Below are 22,612 nucleotides of genomic sequence, written 5' to 3'. Positions count from 1 at the left end.
TGAGAAATGAAGCCCCTCAACAGATTTTTAACAGTTACGACCCATTTTAAATTTTTGCATTTAGCAAATTAATGCTTTTATATATAATTATGACATTCACAAGATAATTGTATGATTTAGAAATGTATCAATTCCTACTATTTTATTGGCAAAGTCTGATAATGAGACACATGTTTAAAAAAGTATGTACCTTTATAGAAACCCAGAGAAGAAAAATGTCACCTCTCAACCGTGTTACTGTATTTTTGTGATAGTTGGTGAGGCCACACTGGGAAATAACATTGAAAATCAAAATCTGAGTGTCTTCACTTGGCTTAGGCCCAGGCTGAAGGGCACTGCCACGCCCAGCCCACTCCCACCCCTGGAGAGGCCCTGGGTCGGAGGGGTGGGTGGTCTCCGCCCGGGAGGAGCCGAGTCCAGCAGGTTTACGCGGCTCCCCGCACAGTGCCCAGGCTCTCCCGCCACCCAGCTGAGGGTCAGGTGGGGCAGGCACAGCCCCCCGCCCCAGGCTTGGCCTCTGCCCACCGTGGGTGCGTGATGGGCCCAAAGGGAATGTGTGTTTTGGGGAGGTGGGCCTGAGAGCCTGGTGGGGTGGGTGGGGCAGCCGGCTGCATAGAGGCAGTGAAGCACCACCCGCGGGCAGGCGACCACGGAGCCGGGGAATGCGTGCTGGGGTCGAGGTTCCCTCATGCACTGCTGAGCGCGTGGCTTTCCTCTTGTCTGTTTGCAAAGCACCTCCATTTGGGAAAGAGATTCAAGCCCGTCTGCAGTTCAGTCAGCAAAACAGGAACGTTGCACAGGTTTTGTGGGAAGATTTATGGAACCAATTGCATGTCGCTAGTGAATCTGAAATGGCCCAAATGGTGCAGAATCTGAGACTAGTTCTGCGTGCACAGGGCTGGGGCACAGGCAGCCTGCATAGGGCTCGTGATCACCCGCTTCAGACATGCCTGAGAGGACAGCAGATCTGCCTGCAGTGGTGTCTGTGCCGTCCCTGAGCCAACACAAACGATCCACCTCGCCTCTCCGTCCCTACGTCCACGGCTCATCCGTCTACCCAGCCACGCGGCCATCTAGGCTTCTGTACGTCCACCCACCCATCCGTGTGTCCGTCAATCCGTGCAACACAGACTTACAGGGCATTTTCCATGAGCAGGTCTGGCTGCTGAGGACACAGAGGAGAACTTCTCCACCCTCAGAGCTCACATCCCAGAGCAGGGAGGGTGCAGGCCAGTCTGCTCTGACGGGGCCGTGCTGGGCACCACAGATCTCCGCGGAGGGAGATCGGGGGAGCCCTTCTGGTTCAGATGGGGCAGCTAGGATGTGACCTGAAGGACAGCCTGTCCCTCCAGGTGATTGGAAGCCTCAGAAGTAAGAGAGCACAGCCCGCCGCCTGGCTGCAGGCGCGGCCCTCTCCCCGCGCCTTCCCTCCCTGCTCTGCCCGGACTCCCTCCCTTCCCACAACCTTCTCAAAGGTGGAGGCACAGCCTCCATGCGCTGGTCGTGGCTGGAGGAGGAATGAGGGGGTTGAGCACAAGGGAACGGTGCCGGTGCTCGTTTGGAAGCTTTAAGTCTAGCCCCTGCGCTGGCATTTTCCCAGGAGCTGCTGTGCGCAAACTCGTGCAAAGAGCCCTGCACGTGTAGAGGACACGGCTGGGGCAGGACCTGCTGGGGCCACGAGTCAGACGCTCGGAGTGATGCCGCCCGCGTCCACCTCCGCCTGCGGGCTCCCTCGGGGCTGAGCAGCTGCGCGGATGGAGAGCAGGTGTCTCTGAAACCGGCAGTGCTGGCGGCCGAGCCTCCAGTGGCACCTGCAGGAGGAGCCCCCATGGACGGCTGGTGCTTCTCTGCCCTTTGTTTTCCACAAAATAACACTCGCAGAGGTCAATCGCAGAAGACTGTCATTTTGTAGATGAAAGCAGCTGAATATTGACAATTTAATGCGGTTCACTGAGCACGAAAGTCTAGGGTTTACCAGGAGCTCCCGGTAAAAGAATCACTTTGCCTCAGAGACTTCAACCCTTGAACGAGCCAGTGTCTGATCAGATGGGCACTTTTCTTCCCACCTCGCGGACCGGGAGATGGATGCTCAAGCCACACAGCCCACACGTGGAGAGACAGACCGAGGTTTCCTGACTCCAGACGCGGGGCACCTGGTCTTCTCTCTGGCAGATGGGCAGCCTCTGGCTCCGCCGGCCCCAGGTGGCCCGCTGACCTGGGCGTCCAGGATCTACGGCCAGCCCAGCCTCGGGCAGCCCGGGGGCCTGGGGGCAGCTCACCTTGCCGCTGCTCTGACCCGACCACGGGAACGGGGCCTCGCGCTGGCCTCGCGCTCCTGGCTGGGCTCCCCCTCGCCCAGCGACACATCTTCGTTCTGCCAAACTCCACTCCTGAACTGGGGTGCGCTGCCCTGGGCATTTCCTGCCCTGAGCTGCGGGTCTGTCCTCCTGGGTGGAGGGGATCCCCTGCCAGGACTAGCCCCTCCTGAGGGTGTCGCCTGTGCCGCAGTGAGTAGGGCTGGGCGGTGCTCCCTGCCAGTCCTCTGCCCCCAGACTCTCCCTCTTCTCACACAGGCTCCACGGCAGCGGTTGGGCGGACGTGGGCATCTCTCTAGCTGGTCCTCACTTGAGTCCCGTCTCCAGCGGGCAACCTTCACAGACTCTTCCTGTGCTGCACGGACCAAGAAAGCACCAAACGCAGAGGCTGTGGAGACCAGGAGTGTTTTTAGGGGCTACGTGGTGGGTTTGGGTGAAGAGGAAGGGAGGAGGGCACGGGAGGCGGCCCTCAGGGAAGGGTGCGAGGAAGCCTGGCGGCAGCCTGGATGGGGCTCAGGGCCCGCCCACCGCCCAGGTCACGGAGGTGACTGGTGAGGCTGGCCTCCCCGCAGACAGTGCCGACCATGGGTGAAAGCCCCCCGGACGGCCTTTGAGACCTGGCTTCATCCGTGCGGGGGCACCGGACTGCCCTGAGGATGGCAGGTGGCCCACAGCAGCCAGCAGGCCCGTGGCCCGCGGGCCCTGCTCACCGCCCCCGGCCCATCACACAGCAGGCCAGGGAGACATGCCCCTCTCAAGTTCCAGAGCACGGTCCTCTGCAAGACGCACGCGTATGTTCACGCGCACACATGGGCACACGAGCACAGGCTCACAGTGCTCACACAGGCACGCCTATGCATGCTGTGTTCTCGCATATGCACGCACACCACCGCCGCCGAGTCGCCCTCGTCGCGGACACCTGAGGGTGGGGCCTCCCTGCAGCCACGTGTAAACCCCTAAGCGCAGCGGCCTGTGCCCCGTGGGGCAGCGACCGGCCTGCAGCCCCTCCCTGAGCCCCTCAGGTCTGATCCCAGGCTCCCTGGGGGCGGCTCCTGGCTTGTAGGCCCAGGTGTCGGTGGACGGCTGGCTTCCTGCCTCTCCTTTTCTGAAGAGGGCCCTTAGGAGGCCTAATAAGCCACCAGAGCCACGCCTTCCGATGGGGCTGGGGTGGGGTGGACACCCGCCCCAGACGCACGAGCGCCGGCCCAGGCCCCACTCTCCCCTCCCAGGAGGCCTGCACTCCTCTCGGCCAGGGCAGCCCCAGCGCCGCACCCCTTGCAGCCAGGAGTCAGGGCCAGAGCAGGGCCTCGTCCACCAGACCCCTGCCCTCCTCTGACGCTTAATTTTCGGGAACTTGCTTGTTTTTTGATGTGGCAACAGCCTCCAATCCTGCATCCTGGACGCCCAGTAAATATTTACAGAGCAGCGGAGAGGCACTCGCCTGGGTGCAGCTGGCCTGCTGGAAGTGGACGGGGGGAGGGGGGCAGCCCAGAGGCGAAGACGCCCTTCCAACGGGCAGGGCTGGGCCCCAAGGCTCTGCGTGGAGGGCGCTGGGTGCTCTGCTTGTTCTCTGCGAACGAAACATCTCAGCCAAACAGAAAGCAATCCCCGTCCTCAGTCCCTGTCCGTGAGGGTGAGGCGCCCGAGGCCCCGTGGGGTCCCGCCACCTCCTTGTTCACTGTCCTGCTTCTGAACATACTTTGCTTTTACCCCGTTAACTAAGTCGGCCCCTCCCCTCACCCACCGCCGGCCCAGCAGCCCAACACCAGGTCTCAAGGTCTGCGTCCTTGTCCAGAGGGACAGGTGCCACCTCCACACGGTGCCCTGAGCCACGGCGGCCCCAAGCGCATCACCCAGAGTGAGGGGAATGAGACCCCAGTCCCCTTGCGGGCCAAGCTCCAGGGACGCCCCCGGTGTCCCTCCCTGAAGCTCTGTGCGTAGAAGTGTGCTTTTGGGGTGTGCGGTACTGACCTGTGCGCACACAAGCGCTCGGCCCGAAGCGGTGAGTCCAAAGGCAGAGAGCGCCGACCACCGTGGAGGGCAATGCCGACCCGTGTCACTGGGGTGCCCTGGAGGAAGGACGGAAACAGCCACCTGCGAGCTGGGCGTCCCCCGAGGGCCACACCTAGCCGCCGAGACCCGAAGGGCACAGAGGAGGGCGTCCAGGGCTCATCCGCCCTGTGGGGTGTGGCTCAGGGTGTCCAGCGCTCGCGGGAGCCCTGACATTTGCAGGAGCAGAAGAAGCAGTTGTGCTGATGGCAGCTGCTTCTGTGGGGAGGAAAATGGCACAGTTGGCACCAGATTCGCAGGGGGGGCTTTTGGGTCAGGGGTCCCAGAGGAGCGAGTGGCCGTCCCCTGTGGGCTGTCCGCCCCTGCCCTGGAGAGCACAGGCAAGGGTCCAGCGCCCACAGGCCTGCAGCCATCAGGGAGGAAGCATCTCACCCACTTGGTGGTCGGGGGAGGAGGGACACCCTCCGACACCCAGGGGACCAGAAGCGGGAGTGACCGCAGGGCCAGCGAGGAGCTGGAAGCAAGCCCCGCCCTCTGTCCTGCACACCAGACCTGGGGCCCGAGAGGCACCCAGGCCCACCTGGGTCGGGGGGAGAAACAGGCAGGACCTGCAGGGCGGAGGCTCGGCCGATTTCTAGGCCTGCCCTTGAGTGTCCAGGAAAAGGAGAGAAAGAAGGAAATGTCTGTCCCGTTGACCCCCTCCCTTCAGGAAGACCCGGGCTCTGACAGCTGAGGGCCCAACCGTCACCCCGTCGCCCCAACCGACGGCTTCTCCCTGCTCCCAGCGGCCTCCTCAGGGCCAGGCCCTGGGGTGGGGTGGCTCCTGGGCAAGAACCTCGTCCGCAGCGGGGCAGCAGGCGACTTCTGTACGTCTCCTGGGTCCCACCCTCTCCCGTCCTGCGCCCTCCAACTTCAACACCTGCTCTGACCTCCCCCAGGCTCCCCGCTGGAGCTCCCTGAGGCACCTCACTGCATTCTCCTAATTATCTCCTGGACACACCTGTGTTCCCTCTTCCCACCTGCCCCTGGCACCAAGGTGTCCCCATGCCCCAACCCCTGGGGGTGCCACTCGGTCCCTCTTCACAGGTCACCAGTGACGGCTCCCAGACGCGCCAAGGCACTCAGCTCTGCCTGCAGGGAACCTGACCCACCTCCCCTGAGACCCTCACAACCTGGACAGACTGGCCTCGATTTCCCTCCCGGCCCTTTGCCTGAGCAGCTTGCCACCTGGAATGACCGTCCACCAGCCCTGCCCATAGCCGCCGGTCCCTGCATGGCGCTGGGTACTCTTTGTCCCAGCAGTGACAGCGCGATCGGGACTCAGCTCCCCCCGCCCGCGGTCCGGTCGCTGCTGTCTTGAGGTGCACGTGGTTGAAGCAGCCCCATAACCATTTAACCGAATGCAAGAGCTTGTTAATTTCAGGCAACTCTAACGGTTACCAAATTCTTCCTCCTGCCCCACCGCCCCCAAACAGGCCTCCACTGACCTTCCCACCCACCCCCATGGAGTCTGGAAGCTGACCCTCCCCCTCTCCCACCCCCGGGCCTCACCCAGAGCCTGAGCTGTCCGTAGCCGGCCCCGTGGGCGCCCCTGCTCGCCTCCTTCTCTGAGTCTCGTCCTCCGGCTCGTCGGGTGTGAGGCCCGCAGCCTCCAAGTGCAAATGAGCAGAGCTTCTGTGCTCGGCACCCCGGGGCCGTCCCCGTGCCAGGGGAGCACCCCGCCTGTGCCTGACCCGCACTCCCAGTACCGAGGGCAGCCGCGGGCTCGCATCACCAGGTGGTCGGGGTCAGGGTCCGCAGCCACGTTCAAAGCGCAGCCGTGTGGGCTGTTCTGAAAGCTTCTGGAGGTCCTGGCTGGTGGCTTCCATGCAGGACACCCTCGCTAGAGAATGCTGGACAATTGGGAGAGGGGATCGCAGCCCGGCGAGGCAGACCGCACAGGGCGGGGCAGGAGTGGGAAGTGCCTTCTAGAAAGCTCTAGAGCGTGCAGTGCCCTCCTAGTGCTGGGCAGTGGGCCTCAGACCTCCCTCTCTGGGCGCTGACTGCAGAGGCCCTGCGTTTGGCAAGGGTGGCCGGCTGGCACCCTGTCCCAGCGGAGGCCTCTCCACGCCCCTGGGCCTCTCGGCTTCCCCATGAGCTGCGGAGTCTGTGCAGCTCCATCTCCCAGGCCGGAGGGAGGCTCGAGGAGGCTGAGCGCCGTGCAGGGGACGCTAGGGCCAGGTGCTGCCAGCCAGCCTGTTTGCAGCCATCCCGAGCCAGGACGCGGTGCCCGTGCCTGCTGCCACCAGAGTCCCAGCCGGCCACAGGCAGACTCTGTGCACCTCTCACTGTGCACCTCACGGATATTCTGTTTCTACAGACTGAAGGTCGGTGGCAAGCCTGCATCGAGCAAGTCTATCGGCGCCATTTTTCCAACAGCATTTGCTTGCTTGGCGTCTGTGTCACACTGCGGTAACATGCAACATTTCAGCTTTTTCATTACTGTTGCATGTGTTATGATGACCTGCGAATCATAACACTGAAGGCTCAGTTGATGGTTAGTGAATTCTAGAGTAAGTATTTTTAAAGAAGGTGTGCACACTGTTTTTTAAACATAATGCTACTGCACACTTAATAGCTACAGCTCAGTGTAGACATTACTTTCATATGCGCCGGGAATCCAAAAACGCCGCGACTCGCTTGACTGCGATGTTCTCCTTATTGTGGTGGTCTGCACGCAAAGCTGGAGGAAGGACGCCCAGGCCCCCTTCCCTCCAAGGTTGGCGCTCTGGTTCTCAGGCCCAAGGGCTTGCACAACTGGCCGCCAGCCTGCAGGAGCCCCCAAAACCGTGGGAGCAGACCCCCCCAGTAACGCACTTAATGATGCATCCATGTATACTGTTGGTTCTGCTTCGCTGGGGAACCCTGATGGATACAGGAGATGATGAAGGTTAAGTGGGGCCATAGGTGAGACGTAATCTGACAGGACAGTGCCTTGTAAGAAGGGACGAGATCTCCTCACTTGCGTGCACACCCGGGAAAGGCCATGTGCAGACACAGCAAGGAGGCGGCTATCCGCAAGCCAGGAAGAGAGCTCTCACCAGGACCCAAGCACGCTCCAACCACCTCCAAGTCCCAGCCCCTGACCGCGAGGAAACACCTCTCTGTTGTTTAAACCCCAGCCTGTAGTCTGTTGTCGTGGCGACCTGAGCTGCCTCAGACCGATTTGGTACCCAGAAGCCAAGTACTGCTGTAACCAACACCAACAAAGTGGGAGCAGCCTCGGGTCTGGGTGATGGTCGAGGCTGGAGGAGTTTTGAGGTGCATGTTAGAAATATGGACATTAGAGGCGATTTTGGTGAAGACTCAGAAAGAAAAGAAGAGAGATGGTGAGAAAGCTTCTGTGTTCCCGGAGAGTACAGAAATAATCAGGGCAGGATGGTGGCAGAAATACAGAATAAGACAACATGTTCAAATACAGCTGAAGAAAAGGAAATGCAGCTTTGCAAACCGCCATTGGCGTGGCCTCCTTTAGGGAAGGTGGGGAGCTTCCTGGGGGCTTGCCCCACGAAGATTGCATCCCATGAACGACAAAGGGACATAACAGTAAGCACACCTTAGAGGAGCACTTCCGAGAAACCAAGGGCTTGATGCACACGGATACGCCTTTCCAGGAGTGAAGCACGTGCTGTGCCGTGCTGTGCACTGCATGTGGGGTGCATGGCAGAGGGTGCTGGTTGGAAGGGTCTCGAGCTCCCGCCTCCCCCCCCGTTTTACGGACAAGGAGCTCGAGCCCCATCTTTGCATCCAAGACTGCAAAGCAAACTCGTGGCGGAGGCCCAGCCCTCCTGCTGCGCCCAACTCCCCCTCCCCGCTCTGCTCCCACTTGGCACCAACGTGGCTCAGAGCCCTTTACACCCCAGGAAGTGATCCTATTGAATCAAAATTGAGGTTGCGTGGGACCACGTTCCCAAGCGTATAACCAGCACCCAACAGCGTGCCAGCGCCGGGGCTCAGCGGCTCCCGTCCGGAGCGGCCTGTCTGGGAGGCCTGGGCTGCCCTCAGCAATCTCGGCCTAGTGGGCAGAGACTCAAGTTTAAACGAACATGTCTAATAAGGGTCTTAGCTGCTAATGCTTTCCTGGGTCAGAGGGGTTTCACTGGCTGCCTCTGCAAAAGGCATTTGCTGTTTTAGATTCTTGGTGAGCAGGGTCGAACCTGACACACCCTGGCCCCTCTTTTTTACTCAGGGACTCTTTATAGTAGTATATGATCTCCTAGGATTTATCACAAAATTCCATCAATTTTGAGTGGTAAAAACAGCTCTTAAGTAATAAATAATTTCTTTAAATGTATGCACTGTTAAAGTTATGTATTATAAAGTTCATTTAAACATGAACCTCAATAATAATTGTGAGTTACTCACTTAGCAAGTAATATATATTTTCTTTGCATTCAATTAGTAATGTAAGAAAAACCCATGATTCATCAATAAATTTAAGGTAAATTATTGGGTGTATTGAGGGACTGGATGTATATTAAAATATGGAATTACTTTCACGTATTATACCCTCAAACTATGATTCAAAATTTAGAATTTTCGTCTTTTCAAGCTTCAAAAAACCCAGAAGACCTGCTTCTCTATGGGTCATGTTTTGTTCCCGAATGACACAAGGGCCTGCGGATAGTCCTGGAAGCTCCTCTTTGCGAACAGCATGTTGATGGTGTGAGGACCTGTGCTATCAACAAATGAAAAGTGGAATCGGTGACTCGGTGACAAGGGTCCTTGCATTCTCCTTTTGTCCCGTTGGATCGGGAGGAAGTCCCCCTGCATCTTTAAACACCCTGACATGTCTGTTGTACCGGGATTTTGGTATGTGGATGCCCCTCATGCTCATCCTGAGGTTCATTTCCAGAACTGCTACAATTTTTTCAAATGCCTGTCAGCTGTTCGTATGCTTCCTAAATAACCGCTATCAATTTAAGTCAAATAATGTATGATTGTCATGGAAACGCCGTAGAACTGAGTAAAAGAGAAGATGATCCTGTGGCCATGGTGGCCCCCTGCACGAACAACCCCCACACGCACCAGGTCCCCAAGAACTTCTGCCCTTGGAGGCTCTCAAACGGGCCTCTTTAAAAAGGAAACTATATTTTTAAATGGTTGTTTCTTGATTTTTAAGTGGAGAGTGAAACAGTCATTTTTCTTTCCTTTAGCACCTTGACCCCCGAGCATGGGTTCATCAGCCCGGCTCCTGCTCTCCTGGGGCTTCACACGCACGTCCTTTTTTACGTTTGATTAGAGCACAGCTCCAATGTTGAAACGTGGGCCTCGTGAGAGTGGGGCGGGGGGATGCTTGGGGGCCCACCCGTCTGCCCAACTCTCCATCCTCAGGCCTCCCCAGCAGAATTCCACGCCGCCCACACCTTCGGCCCTCCTTTCAGCTCGTCCCTTCCTCTGGGCTTGACACCGATTCACCACCTTCAGCTCTTCAGGGTCAAACCCTTTTGGCCTTCCCCACCTGGGGAGGAAGCGTCTCTGCACTGAGCTGCTCCTCTGCGTCCACTCTATCCAGCTCCTGGTGGACGTTTCTTTCCAGTGCTGTGATTTCTGTCACTGCTACTCCTCCCAAGTTCTCCAATCTCCTCATTTTTCAGCAAATGAGACATTGTGAAAACTCTTACTTGTCTTAGCCAAATATCCCAATTAAAATGTTCCATTCCAAAAACATGACCCCGAGTTTGGCACCTTCGTGGTTGCATGAAACAGCTTCTTCTCCTCAAGAGCCACCAAGGAGCTGCTTCCTGCCACTTTGTCACTGTTAGGAGGTGACAAATGAGCCCAGGCTGTCCCCGTGTGAACTGAGCAAGCTTCTCACAGGGGAGGGACAGCCCACAGGGTTCTCCCCACGCTGGCCCCCAAGGGGGAGACCCTCAGGCCACCCGCATCCGGCCTCTGAGAGCTGGCGCTGCCGGGAACCGTCCCGGGGGGCCAGGCATGTGCGTGACCCAGAGCCGGAGACATCTCCCAGGAGAGCGCGGGCGGAGTGTGGTTCCTGGGCCGCCATGGGGGCTGCGCTGAGAAAGGAACCAGCAGCGCCCCAGGGTCCCTCATGGGTGCTGTCCTGGGGCAGGGAGTGGACGCTGCCTCAGACAGGCCGAGGCAATGTCCCAGCGCTTCTGACACACAGATAGGAAGGGCTGGAGCGGTGGGCAGTGGTCACCTGTGATGAGACAAAGACACAGCTGGGGGGCCTGGGCTGGGACCCTGGGGTCAAGGGCAGCTGTAGAAAGGGAACCCAAAGGTCTCGGGGGAGGAGAAACCAGGAGAGCGAGCTTCACAGAAGCTGAAGGAAGAGCGCCTTCCCCAGAGGCGCAGTCAGGGGCCTGTGCATGAGGCCGCGGTGCCCGGGACAAGGGGAGCAGGCGGGGCTCAGCGGGGACAGGGCCTGCTCCCGGGTGATGGGTGACGGGCGTGAGGACCGGGGAAGGCGCCCCCCTCCCAGCGCACCCCCCGCCTCCCCCCGGGCGCACGCTGGGGTGGGGGCCTCACTCATCTCCAGCGTCGTGGAGGCCTGATCATCACACCCCGGAAATGGGCGTGGAAACCACCATCTTGAAATTAAAGTCATATTTTAATTCTTTAGTGAATTTTCTCGAAGGGTTACAGCACATTTCATAAGACAGGTGTCTGCTTCCTTGTGTCACCTTGAGAAACTTACGAGAGTAGGGCTGCTTCGCGCCCCCGAGGGGAGGCCCAGGAGAGGCTCGGGGACCTGCCGGGGAGGCTCCGCCATCCTTCCTGTCAACAGTTGGTCCAGGACGGAAACACTCGCGTCGGTGTTCTGTAAACTCGGTCTTTGATGAATGAGGTTAACCTTTAAAAGGTGCAGGGAGTTATATGTCCTGTATGTTTCCTTCTGTTTCCCGTTGACGGGCAAACAATTTCGAATGATGTCAGACAGGTATTTTTTTCCCTAACTTTTTATTTTGAACTAAATTTAGCCTCACAGAGCATTGCCCTGGGGTGAGGAGCTCCCCCGGCCAGAGGGCGGCCCCAGGATCAGGAAACTCACTACCTGCTGAGGCCCACGGTTCCCACCCCCTCGGCCCCATGCTGTGCCCGCCTCCTCCAGTCTGAGATTTCCCTCGGACTCTCCTTTCCCCTCACCACCTGACCCTTTGGAAGAGCAGTAATGACGTGTCTTGTGCAGTCTCCACAGCTGGGGTCTGTTTGGCGTTTTCTCACCGTCGGCCTGGGGAAGGGCCTTCTTTGTCTCTGTCCTGTGTGCAGGTTGAGGGGCTCACGGCCTCCACACAGTTCCTCTCTGCGAGGCTGGCCTCCTCCCTCCTGAAGGCCGTTCCCTCCAGGTTTCTCCACGTGAGGTTACAGAGCTAGCACCCCATGCGGGTGCGCAGGCGTGAGAGCTTAGGTTAAACACCTCCACAGGTATGAGGAGAGACCCAGCCCCTCCACCCCCCGCGAGGAGAGGGCTTCATCAGAAAGCCACAAGGTAGTGAGCTCGGAGGGGGCGGTGGCCGGACAGCCCAAGGCCTCGGGTCCTGGTCGTGTGGGTTGTGGGGACGGCTGGTGTGCCAGGCGTGTGCACCGGATCGTTACTGAACACGGCACCTATAAACAAGTAAGTTAAAACATTGCTCAACTCCGCGTGTTGACAGGGTCCCAGGTCGGGACCGCAGGGGAAGTCTGTGCAGGAAGAATCACCCCGGAGGAAGGGAAGCCGCGGTGGAGAGGCTTCAGTTCTGCACGGAGAGACGAGGAGCAGAGGCTCTGGGGGTGGAGCTGAAGGCCTCGGCCCAGCGCAGCGCGGCCTTCGGGAGGAGAGGGAGACGGGACGCTCATACCAGGCCTTGATCGCCTTCGCTCTAACTCATCAGCACGCCCCCTGCTCTCTCCACCACAGGAAGTTCCCAGGGATTCCGTGGGGACCCAGGTGGTGGGACGGGCTCTCCTGTCAGCAGAGCTGGGAGTCCTCAGCCAGGCAGCTGGTCGCCAGGGTCCCAGGCCCACCCCAGGCTTGGGAATCAACCTGCCATTCGGGGGATGGGCGAGGTAAGCCGTGTGCACAGTCTACCTCGACATGCGCCACCTTCACCACAGCCACCAGCTCCTCGAGCTCAGCCGCCACAGACGCTGCTCTGCCGCTGCAGTCTGCAAGGTGAGAGGAAGGAGGGAGGAAGGAGGGAGGGAGGAAGCAGTGGGGAAGGAGGGAGGAAGGAGGGAGGAAGCAGGGAGGGAGGAGGGAGGAAGCAGGGAGGGAGGAGGGAGGGAGCAGGGAAGGAGGAGGGAGGGAGCAGGGAAGGAGGAGGGAGGGAGCAGGGAGGGAGGAGGGAGGGAGCAGGGAGGGAGGAGGGAGGGAGCAGGGAGGGAGGAGGGAGGGAGCAGGGAAGGAGGAGGGAGGGAGCAGGGAGGGAGGAGGGAGGAAGCAGGGAGGAAGCAATGGGGAAGGAGGGAGGAAGGAGAGAGGAAGCAGGGAGGAAGGAGGGAGGGAGGAAGGAGGAAGGTGAGAGGAAGAAGGGAGGAAGGGGGGAGGGAGGAAGCAGTGAGGAAGCAATGGGGAAGGAGGGAGGGAGCAGGGAGGGAGGAGGGAGGGAGCAGGGAAGGAGGAGGGAGGGAGCAGGGAGGGAGGAGGGAGGGAGCAGGGAGGGAGGAGGGAGGGAGCAGGGAGGGAGGAGGGAGGGAGCAGGGAGGAAGCAGGGAAGGAGGAGGGAGGAAGCAGGGAGGGAGCAGGGAGGGAGGAGGGAGGGAGCAGGGAGGGAGGAGGGAGGGAGCAGGGAGGGAGGAGGGAGGGAGCAGGGAGGGAGGAGGGAGGGAGCAGGGAGGAAGCAGGGAGGGAGGAGGGAGGGAGAAGGGAGGAAACAGGGAAGGAGGAGGGAGGAAGCAGGGAGGGAGCAGGGAGGAAGCAGGGAGGGAGCAGGGAGGAAGCAGGGAGGAAGCTGGGAGGAAGGAGGGAGGAGGGAAGAAGGAGGGAGGAAGCAGGGAGGAAGCTGGGAGGAAGCAGGGAGGGAGGAGGGAGGAAGCAGGGTGCAGGCAGCATGGGCAGCAAGTAAAGCCACGGAGAGGACTGTTTTCCAATAAAACTCTACTTACACGGAAGGGCAGGTGGAGTCAGCCAGCCCTGCTCTAGACCATTTACTGCCCAGAGCAGCTCTGTTCCACCGGCAGGTTTGAAGGGAAAGGTCAGGTTTCCAAATGTGGAGCGCGTCCCCCTGCTGAACTGCACTGGGCAACTCGATTCCGGAGGAAGGGCTCACAGAGTAAGGGAGCCGCCCAGGAGCCACGTGAGCTGGAAGTCCAGGCCCTTCACACCTCTGCCCTCAGCTTCACGATAACCTACGCATGTGCTGTGTTATTCCTTCTTTTGCAGACAAAATTGGGGCTTGAAAGACTTCAGTTTGAACGTGCTCGTTACTAAGCGGAACTGGGGCTTCAGCCAAGACCAACCGGCTGCCCCTGAAGCAACAGCGCGGCCAGCGTGCATTAGGTGTGCTGACCCGGGCTGATTCCTCACCCACCGACTCTGGGAGCTCATTCCCACTGCGTGGCTTTGCCCCTTCAGCCTGCATTATTTTGACATACAGTCAGCCAAGAAATTTAGATGAAATAATTCCCTTTTCATCGTCTGTGAATTTTAGACTTCACTTGGTACAACTAAAAATCTTACTTGAAATCCATAAGAATTTGGTTCAGTTCAGTCTGATTCACTGTGTGCAAGGCAGCCTCTTAGCTGGTGGGGGTGTGACGAACCAGCCCCCCTCTGACCACCTGCAGAGACTTGCAGTGCCACAGACTGAGCGCTTGTGTCCCCCAAATCCATGCTGTGAAGGGGTAACCCCCGTGTGGTGGTGTTGGGGTGATGAGGTCACGAGGGGGGACCCCCTTGATGGGATCGGTCCCCTGACAACAGGGACCCCGCACAGCTGCCTCTCCCCATCTGCCACGTGAGGACAGCCCCACCAGACACGGAACCTGCCCTGGTCGTGGACGTCCTGCCTCCAGAGCCCTGAGAGTCTGTGTCTGCTGTTACGAGGCCCCCAGCATGGGGTGTGTCACCGCTGTGGCCTGAAGGCACTGAGACACCGTCTGGTCAGACGCTTCCATCTGTCCTGGCGCTGGAACGGCAGACGTAACCTCCACCTTTACTGTGAAGTGTGTGCTGATCTCCTTTTCTAGCACTTTCTCGAATCCTCCAGGTCTTTGAGAAGGTGTCACGGAACAAACAGAGGATGGAAGATGAGTGCCCCCCTCGGCCACGGCAGCCTCACCCCCCAAAGCTGCAAGCTTCCAGGACGGCCTCTGTCTCCACCATGTTTTCGCTTCTGCCCTTTGTACCTTTCCCCCAACCTCGCCCGCATGTCTGGACAGCCCCTCCGCGGGTCACTGCCTGACCCCTTGGGAGGATGCAGAAGTGGGGTGCGCGTGACCCTCACAAGAAGCCACGCCCCCTCGCGACAAAGCCACGAAGGGAAGGTCCTCACGGCGACTGGTCCCAGCAGTGGCCTCGTCCTCGTGGCTGGGCTGCCTTCCATGTTGATGAGAACACCCTGGTGGGAGAGAATCGAGTGGCCCAGACTTGCCCCGAGGACAGGAGCGAGAGCTCTAGGATGAACCCTGCGTCTCCAGGGACCCGTCCCGGGACCGTCATCCCAGAGAGAAGGCAGGTGATGGGTCCTCCACGCAGTGGCGTGGAGATGCCCCGTGAACTGCTTAGCTCTGCCCCTGGTACCCAAGAAGTCCAAGAAATGCCGGCCGTTGCTTCCCCAGAAAACAGTGACTAATGAATGCTGCCTTGGTCCCCGGGTGTCCAGGGAGGGAGTCCGAGGAGGGACCTTCCTCAGTGAGGCCCTTCATGCTGGGCCCTCTGAGCCGAAGCAACCACCAGGTGGCCATGGCTGGGGAAGGGGTGAGGGCAGGGTCTGGGAGCGGCCTCCCGAGTGGATGCAGGTGAGAAAGCTGCTTGCACAACAGGCAAGATAAATAGCTGTTGTCCAACCTCCACCAAGTCTGCAGGTCACGTCCGCTGCCGGGTGTGTGTGTGTGTGGATGGCTTTTTGAGTAAAGTCAAAGCGGAAAAGACAAGGGGCTGATGTTTCCAGGAAAGATGATCATTGATTTCGGCCCTGTTTCACGGCAACAGTCCATAGAGGTAACGGATACATTTCTGGAAGGAGAAAGGAGTGAGAAGTGGGGGAAACAGCCGTAAAGGGCTAGGGGTGCAGCCAGAGGGGTGTAACCTCACTCCTGTGAGGCCGGAGTGTAGGCTTTACATGTGAAAGCGGTGAGGTGAGGTGAGGTGAGGTAGGGTGAGGTGGGGTGAAGTTGAAGCGTAGTTGGTGGATGTTTGGTTCAGTGAGTTGGAGTTGAGGTGGTGGTAATGGACAAAGGAACAAATACACAAATGGGGCCGCTTCATCGTTTTGTATCATGATGTCCTGCCATGGCTGGAGCCAGGAGAATTGCAAAAATACCAGGGAGGCGCTAGAAGTTCAAGCTCAGCCTGGGACAGCCCAGCCTAGATTCTTAGGGCAAAAAGTGCAGGTTAAACAAGCACTTCAGGGACTAATGTCCAGCTGGCTCTTTTCCCTCCAGGTCACCTGGGTGGCTCCTGCTGGGAATGGAACTCTGGGTCCTGAGGGGCCTTCGAGTCCAAAATATGAGGAAGGAAATGAGGACGATTGATCAGCCAGGCAGCAAAAGAGGAGAGGCTGACCAGCTGCGTAACAAGTGCAGGACAGCCAAGCAGAGAGAAACCAGGGTGCAAAATCAGATGTATTTATCGACAGGTGAAAATGTAGAAAAATGATTGGAGAGCCCAAATGCCAGGGACCCAGAAAAACACCGTCACAGTGTCTGAGGGGCGAGTGCAGCCTCTGGAGGACATGGCCAGAGTCCTGCATCGATGCCACGTTCCCACAGAGAAAAGGGAGGTTACTCACGCAGCTCCCGTCACTTCAGGGAAGCTCAGGGGCCTGAGACCTGGGAGCAGGCTGGGGCCAGCGCAGGGGATCCCACAGGAAGCGCCCGAGCGAGCGCCTGGGGGACAAGTCTGCTCCTCGTGAAGTTTCTATGGCGCAGTCTGCACGGTGGCTGGAAGTGAGGAGGATTCCATGAGCGGGAAGCCCGGTTACGGCTCCACAGATGAGCCACAGACGATACGCAAATCCTGGACGCTTCTAATTTGAGATCTTGCAAAAGTTACTATTACAAATATATGATTCACTAGCTCCGTCTTGAAATTGTAACCATGTGTTTATGCACCATTGCTCGCCTGTCGCAAGATCAGAGAAAAGCATTGTTTTATGGATTCCTTTCCCATCACAATTTTATGATACAAAAGAAATGGCCCGCAGTCGAAAGGAAGGGAGGGAGAGAAAGAAAGAAACAGATGAGGAACAAAAAGAAAAAGAAGGAAAAGAAGACTTTTCTGAGTTGCTTACAAGTATTAAAGTGACTCACGGGGAATAATCTTAAACTGAAGCTACTGACAAACATCTGGCAGGTCGTGGGTTAACTCAGAAGGAAGAGGAAGAGCGGCAGACCAGCACCAACGAAATCCTGGAATTCTGAAAGAGGATTTCCTGGAAGGAGGGCTGCATACTGGCATGGAGGTCATCTGGGTGCAGCTTACATTCTTCACATTAACTAATTTTGACTTTTTACTATTACAAAAGCACACCATGTCCATTGCAGAAAAACAAAAAAGATACAGATCAATAATGAAGAGAATTAAAAAGTCCCATAACCTTACCACCCATTACAAAGTGGCCATTGTAAATATCTTTCTAGACATTTTCTGTATGTCTATCTACATCTATCTATCATCTATAGATATGATTTATATATATATATATATATACACACACACACAGTCTTCTAACGAGTGTGTCATTTTAAAAACAGAAAATTGCACGTGTAACATCAAGAACTGCCGTCCCTTCGCCAGGCAGGAGCGGCAGGGCCCGGTGTGAGCCAGGCCCCGTCGTACGTGCTCCCTGTTTACTGAACAGTCGCTACCTCCGAGGTGCTATCACGATCCCGCTTCGCCACGAGGGGTGGGGCATGGGGGGGTTACATGGCCTGGCCAGGGTCCCTTGGAATTATGTGGTGGGGCTGGAACTTGAGCCCAGGCCGTCGGCTCCAGCCTCTGGAGCCTAGACTCCTTCTCAGGGAACTTTATAGCATTTAGTGACTCTGGAGTATTTCATCATGTTGATATGCCATAATTTATTTAAACATTTATTTTTCTTGTTTCAGTGTTTTCCCTATTATAAAGCACAGTGCAAAGAACATCTTACAGCCCAATGTTTGTCTGCGAACTAAATGATTTCTCCCAAATCCAGCGGTTAATCCACTGGACCGAAGGTCGCTGTGCTCTTGAGAGCCTGGATCAGTGCTGACCAGCTGCTTCCCAGAGGGGACAGAGACCCTCCCACTCCAGGCAGCGGCCAACATGCCCCCCAGCTCCGTTAACGGAAGCGTAGGAGCGTGTTTGGGGGAACTCTTGGCACCCGTTCTCATTCTAGAGGCCACACTTCCCTGAAAAGCAAGTCCCTTTTTCTCTCCAAGGAGACCTTCAACCAGGCTGCACCTTTCAGTGCAGAGTCAGGCGGGAACGTGACGAGGCTGTGGCCCGTTAGCGCCACACAGACGCCCACCTGGTCCGTGGTCTGTCCCCACGCACGTCAGGCAGTGTGGACCCACCCTCTACACCCCGGCGTGCGAGACACCGCGCGCTCGGCTGCACGGGGAAAGGCATGCTTGGAGGGGCAGTGTCGAGGGGCGCTCTGTCCCCAGGGGGCGAGGCGAGGCCACCGCACCCCCGTCCACAGGCTGCGCCCTGGGCGTTGCCCTCGTCCCACAGCCCCAGCAGGGCAGCAGGTGCCCCTCTTGCATCCCCCTGGCCCCCCCTCAGTCTTCCGTCCTCTGGGCGAGACTCGGGGCCGGAGGCTGGGCGGGCAGTGTTGGGGGGCGGCTGAGGACCCGTCATCCCCACGGCGCCCAGGGGGCAGGGCGGGACCTCAGTGCCTGTCCCCTCCCATGAGAGTGGCTGCTCTGCTTCCCTTCTAACAAAGTCGGAGGCAGAATGACACCAGGCAGCGACGCAGCTCCCAGAGCCTGAGCAGCAAGGGCCTCCCTCCATCTTTTCTTGATTCGCGCCCAGAGCTCGCTTGGCCAGGGTTGTGTGAGTTCTGAGGACTGCCTTCCAGGCCCTGGAGACAGCTGTTTACCCACCAGGTGGTGTGGAGCGTGGAGGGCGTTACTGGAGGGGAAGCCACGGGCCCCCATTAACTGCTTCCCGACCCTGTCTTCTTGAGACGCAGACGGAGCCTTCCCTTGTAACCGCGTGGGATTTACCGAATCCGTCCTGGACGGAGGACCTTCCGCCTGCAGGGTCTTCCTGCAATCTCACGCCCCAGCCCCGAGCGCCAAACCCTCTCAGGCTGGCTGGCAGCCCCACCCTCGTGCAAAGGAGCTTCTCCACTTATGTTTCCTGTAGTGAAGTGAGCTCCAACCTGGGGACTTTGCATCCTGTTTGCGAACAAACTAAAAGTTTGGGTTTGGGTGGGAACTGGCCTTCAGTTGCAGCAGCTGAGTGTCCAACCCTCCTATGGAAGCTGTAATTCTGTAAACTTTCTACTGTGGTCCACATGGGGAGGCAGGTAGGTGTGACCTCCCCAGGGTCCCCCATCCTTGGCGACAATGGAGAATTGGAGGATATTTGTCTACAGGTCAGTGCAGGTCCGGGCCGCTTCCCCCCACCCCCATCTCCCCTCCCCTGGGCCAGAGCATCCTTCCACCACACCCGAGCTCAGAACCTCCCAGGAGTTTTGGCCACGGACACAGGTAGACCCTGACTTGTCCACTGGCCGCAGGGCCACAGAGCCACAGAGACGGGAGGTCTGACAATGCGCACGGTAATCTGGAGCCCTTAGATCCCGCGATTCCTATTCTGGAACTGTCGCAACAGCCAAGAAAAGTGCTGAGAGACGCGTGGGTGCCCAGCTGCGTGGGGACTGTCAGAACCTAACCAGAAGTAACCTGACATCTCCAGGGCCCAGAAGGACGACGGGGTGTCCAGCTGGCCCCGTGCAGGTGGGGAGGTGGAGGTGCGCCCCCCCCTGCCCCGTCCCCGGGACGGCCATGACCTTGCCCGAGAGGGTGCCCGGTGTGGAACGCCTACTTTCTATTTTAAACCTTTTGGAATTACTTTTGCTTTTTTCATGCCAATTTATGTACTTGTATAATATAGAAACCAAGCATAAGTTACTTAAAATAAGACAAATGTTTAAGCTGCCAAAACTAGTTTGATGTGCCCACCCTGCTGGACAGAATCGTTGGTGCTCGCGTGGGTTCAGCCTGGGACACTCCACACAGGACAGGCACCCCCTGCCCTGCCCGCCGGCGGCGCCCGGCCTCACTCCGCCCATCACCCCCTCAGGCTGCTTTCTAAGTTTCCATTTTCTCTGTGTTTTCACCCGTCTTTTCTTTCTCTGTTGTCACGACACAACTCACTCTCGTGGGGAAAGGAGGCCGTGAGGGCAGCCAAAAGCCTCCTGATCTGGGCGGCCAGCGGTGTGTGGAGGGAGCCGGGTCAGCCGTGGAGGAGCCGGCCCCGGGCTCCCGCCGTCTAAGCCGTCACGGAGTCTCCGATGCTGACGCCAACCTGCGCGGTGGGCGCCCGGGTCCCCGTTTACTGTGGGAACTCCTGCCAGCGAAGGGAACGGCCCTCAGTCCCCAGACGCTCTGACTTGCAGGCTGTGGGCAGCGCTGCCACAGTACAAGCCCTGGAGTAGGTCCAGGCGTGGAAACCGCGGGGCCCTCCAGGCTTCAGGGCCAGAAGCCCAGCCCGGTGTTTTCCTGAATCTGCCGTCGCAGCCTCTGGCGCAGAGCTGTGAGGGGACATGTGGGCGGGTGGGCGGGAGGCAGACAGAGCGGGAGTCGGGCTGCCGGGGCTGCCGAAATCTAGGCGGCACTTTCTCAGGCGTGAGCCCACCCGAGCGCGGGGGCAGAGCCAGCCGAGAGGCGACCGAGAGACAGCAAGCGTGTCGGTGGAGACGCTGGCGCGCGGGCACGTGGCCACAGGTGTGCAGCAGCTGCTCTGGCCGAGGCAGCACAGCCTTCCTGGAGCCTTGCTGGCACAGTCACTGCCGACTCGGCCGGGGAGGAAGGGACAGGGGCCCACAGACCACGGCCACTTCCCAAAGACAGAGATCCCGAAGGAAAACGGAGCCTGGGGGAGGAGGACGGGAGAGGCCCCCTGCCGTCCCTCGGCAACGCGCTCAGCCGGGCCGCCCACTGCAGAAACCCTCCGCCTCCCTGGCTGCCCTCGTAAAGCTGCTGGCTGCCGACAGCAGGCTGAGGGCCGGGGGCCGGGGCACTTCACAGCAGGCAGCTCGTGTGGCCTCGCGGGGCCACCGTGAGGCCCAGTGAAGAGCCCGGGCAAGGGCAGGTGCCCTGCGGTGTTTAATGGTCTGCACCCGGCTCCCAGGTGAGCCCTGATCCCCAGACGCCGCGGCTGCCGCAGCTGAGCAGACACCCAGGGCCCACCAGAGCCCAGACACCCTGAAACCAAGCCCCACGCGGCCCCCGGGCTGCCCTCCGGGGCCCCTCTCCCTACTGGGGAGTCTCCTTGCGGGCACCAGGCGGAGGACGGGCGGCGAGGCCACAAGCGGCCCCCAGGCCTCAGCTTCCTGGTGCAGAGCCAGCGGCAGGCGGACCCCGGGACCCTTCTCTGCCCAGGAAGGACCGTGTTCCACGGCGACGCCGCAGCACACAGACCTCCAGGCCAGGCCGGCCTCCGCCCGCGGACGAGCCCCTGCTGGGCCTGGAGGCCCCAAGGGAGCGCGTGGCAGGTTCTTGGCCACCCAGCCCAGCAGCTGCACCCCGGGCCACTCCTGGCTCCTGAGACCTGCAAGGACGGCGAGGTGCCCAGCAGACAAGCGGCCTGTGTGGAGCAGAGGTCAGCTCTGCCAGCGTCCACTCTGTTCTCTGCACCTTCTTCATGGCTCCTTCTCGCTGGTCAGCAGGGCCGGGGAAAACCACGGCGGCGCCGCCCCTCGGGAAACACAAGGCCCCGCCCACTGCAGCGGTGAGCAGGGCAGGAGGTTGCCTGGGCTCTGGTGCTGCAGGCGGCGTAGGGTGGGGACAGCCCCCCTCGCAGCGCCACTGGGCCCGGGACACTCCGAGTCTCCCATCCTCTGCGCCCCAAGCTGGTCCCTGAAGAAGGTCTGCAGTTGGGAGCAGATCAGAGGCCTTGGCCCTGCTGGGCGAGGGGCCTGTGCAAGCCTGCAGAGCGGAGGGAGCCCGGGGGAGAAGCCAGGACTTGACCAGGAGACACGCCCACCCGAACGGTGTACCTGGCTCTGGAGTCTCTGTGGGCCTTTCTGGATGGGGCATGGGGAGGGGCTCAGGGGGCAGAGCCTGGATCCAGCCCCAGACCTGCAGGAGGACACATGGCCCCATCCCTCTGGCTCAGCTTCTGACAAAACAAGCCGCAGACACTTCAAGCCCTGAAATCTGTCCCAGGTGTGGCCTTCCCGGAAGCCAGAGGTGCGGAGGCCCCAGGCAACCCTCACCCGAAAGATGAACGTGTGTGGGTGTGCACCGAGCACCAGATGCCCGAGTCAGCTTGCCCCGGTTTCCTAGTCGCGTGCGTGTGTGTGTGTGTGTGTGTGTGTGTGTGCCTGAGCACGCTTGAGTGTGTTTACAGCTGAGACACTTTCTGCCCCTGCTTTACTCCCGGGGTCCTTAGGGGTGTTGCTGTGTTGTTCTGACGCGTGAACATTTGGAGTTGGCCGGTGGTGCCATCACCAGCCAAGACCACACAGGAAGAAGCTGCCCAGAGCCGTGGCCCCTCCCCCGAGACCCCAGGTCTCTTTTCCAGCCAGCACGGGAGGCTTACACAGAAGGGCGGGTGTGGTAGCCCCAGTGTGTGCGGGCGCCTCCAGAGCCGACCTGGAGCCAGGCTGGAGCCAGGCGGCGTCAGTGCCCCACGAAGACACTCCTGCCTGCAGGCCGGGGCGCCCCACCTGCCCCCGAACCCAGGGTAAAGAGCTAGCGCTGTCCATGAGGGCCCAGCGGAGCACCGGCACGAGGCGGGTCCTTAAGTGTCAGCAGCGGGAGGCGGGGGGCCCCCAGCCCGCTCGGCTGGGCTTCTGTCTGAGCCGCCACCTGGGTGTCATCGCCTCTAACTGATGGGAGGAGCCCCTCCTCTGCCAGCTGCCGGTGTGCTGGTTGGCCTCGGTCCCACCCTCACGGCCCCTGTGCCTCCTGTTTTGCCAAGTCAC

At 59.5% G+C, this 22,612-nt stretch overlaps 1 long non-coding RNA gene across 2 annotated transcripts; it reads right to left on the bottom strand.

Moving 5' to 3' along the window:
- Nucleotides 1-6,878: 6,878 nt before the first annotated feature.
- Nucleotides 6,879-21,852, bottom strand: LOC309667373. 2 transcript variants are annotated; one of them, XR_014267734.1, is made up of 3 exons: nt 21,683-21,852; nt 13,416-16,412; nt 6,879-12,476 (listed from the first exon to the last, which is right to left on the bottom strand). It is a non-coding gene; the product is annotated as an uncharacterized lncRNA (long non-coding RNA). The 2 variants fall into 2 exon arrangements; XR_014267735.1 differs by lacking the exon at nt 21,683-21,852 and having other exon boundaries at nt 6,879-11,936; nt 12,030-12,476; nt 13,416-17,146.
- Between the last annotated feature and the right edge of the window lie 760 nt (nt 21,853-22,612).

Source organism: Balaenoptera physalus, assembly GCF_965194825.1.
Source record: "Balaenoptera physalus genome assembly, chromosome: 9".
Taxonomy (NCBI): Eukaryota; Metazoa; Chordata; class Mammalia; order Artiodactyla; family Balaenopteridae; genus Balaenoptera; species Balaenoptera physalus.
Note: the sequence above shows the minus strand (reverse complement) of the source record. Positions and strands in the feature narration are given on the sequence as shown.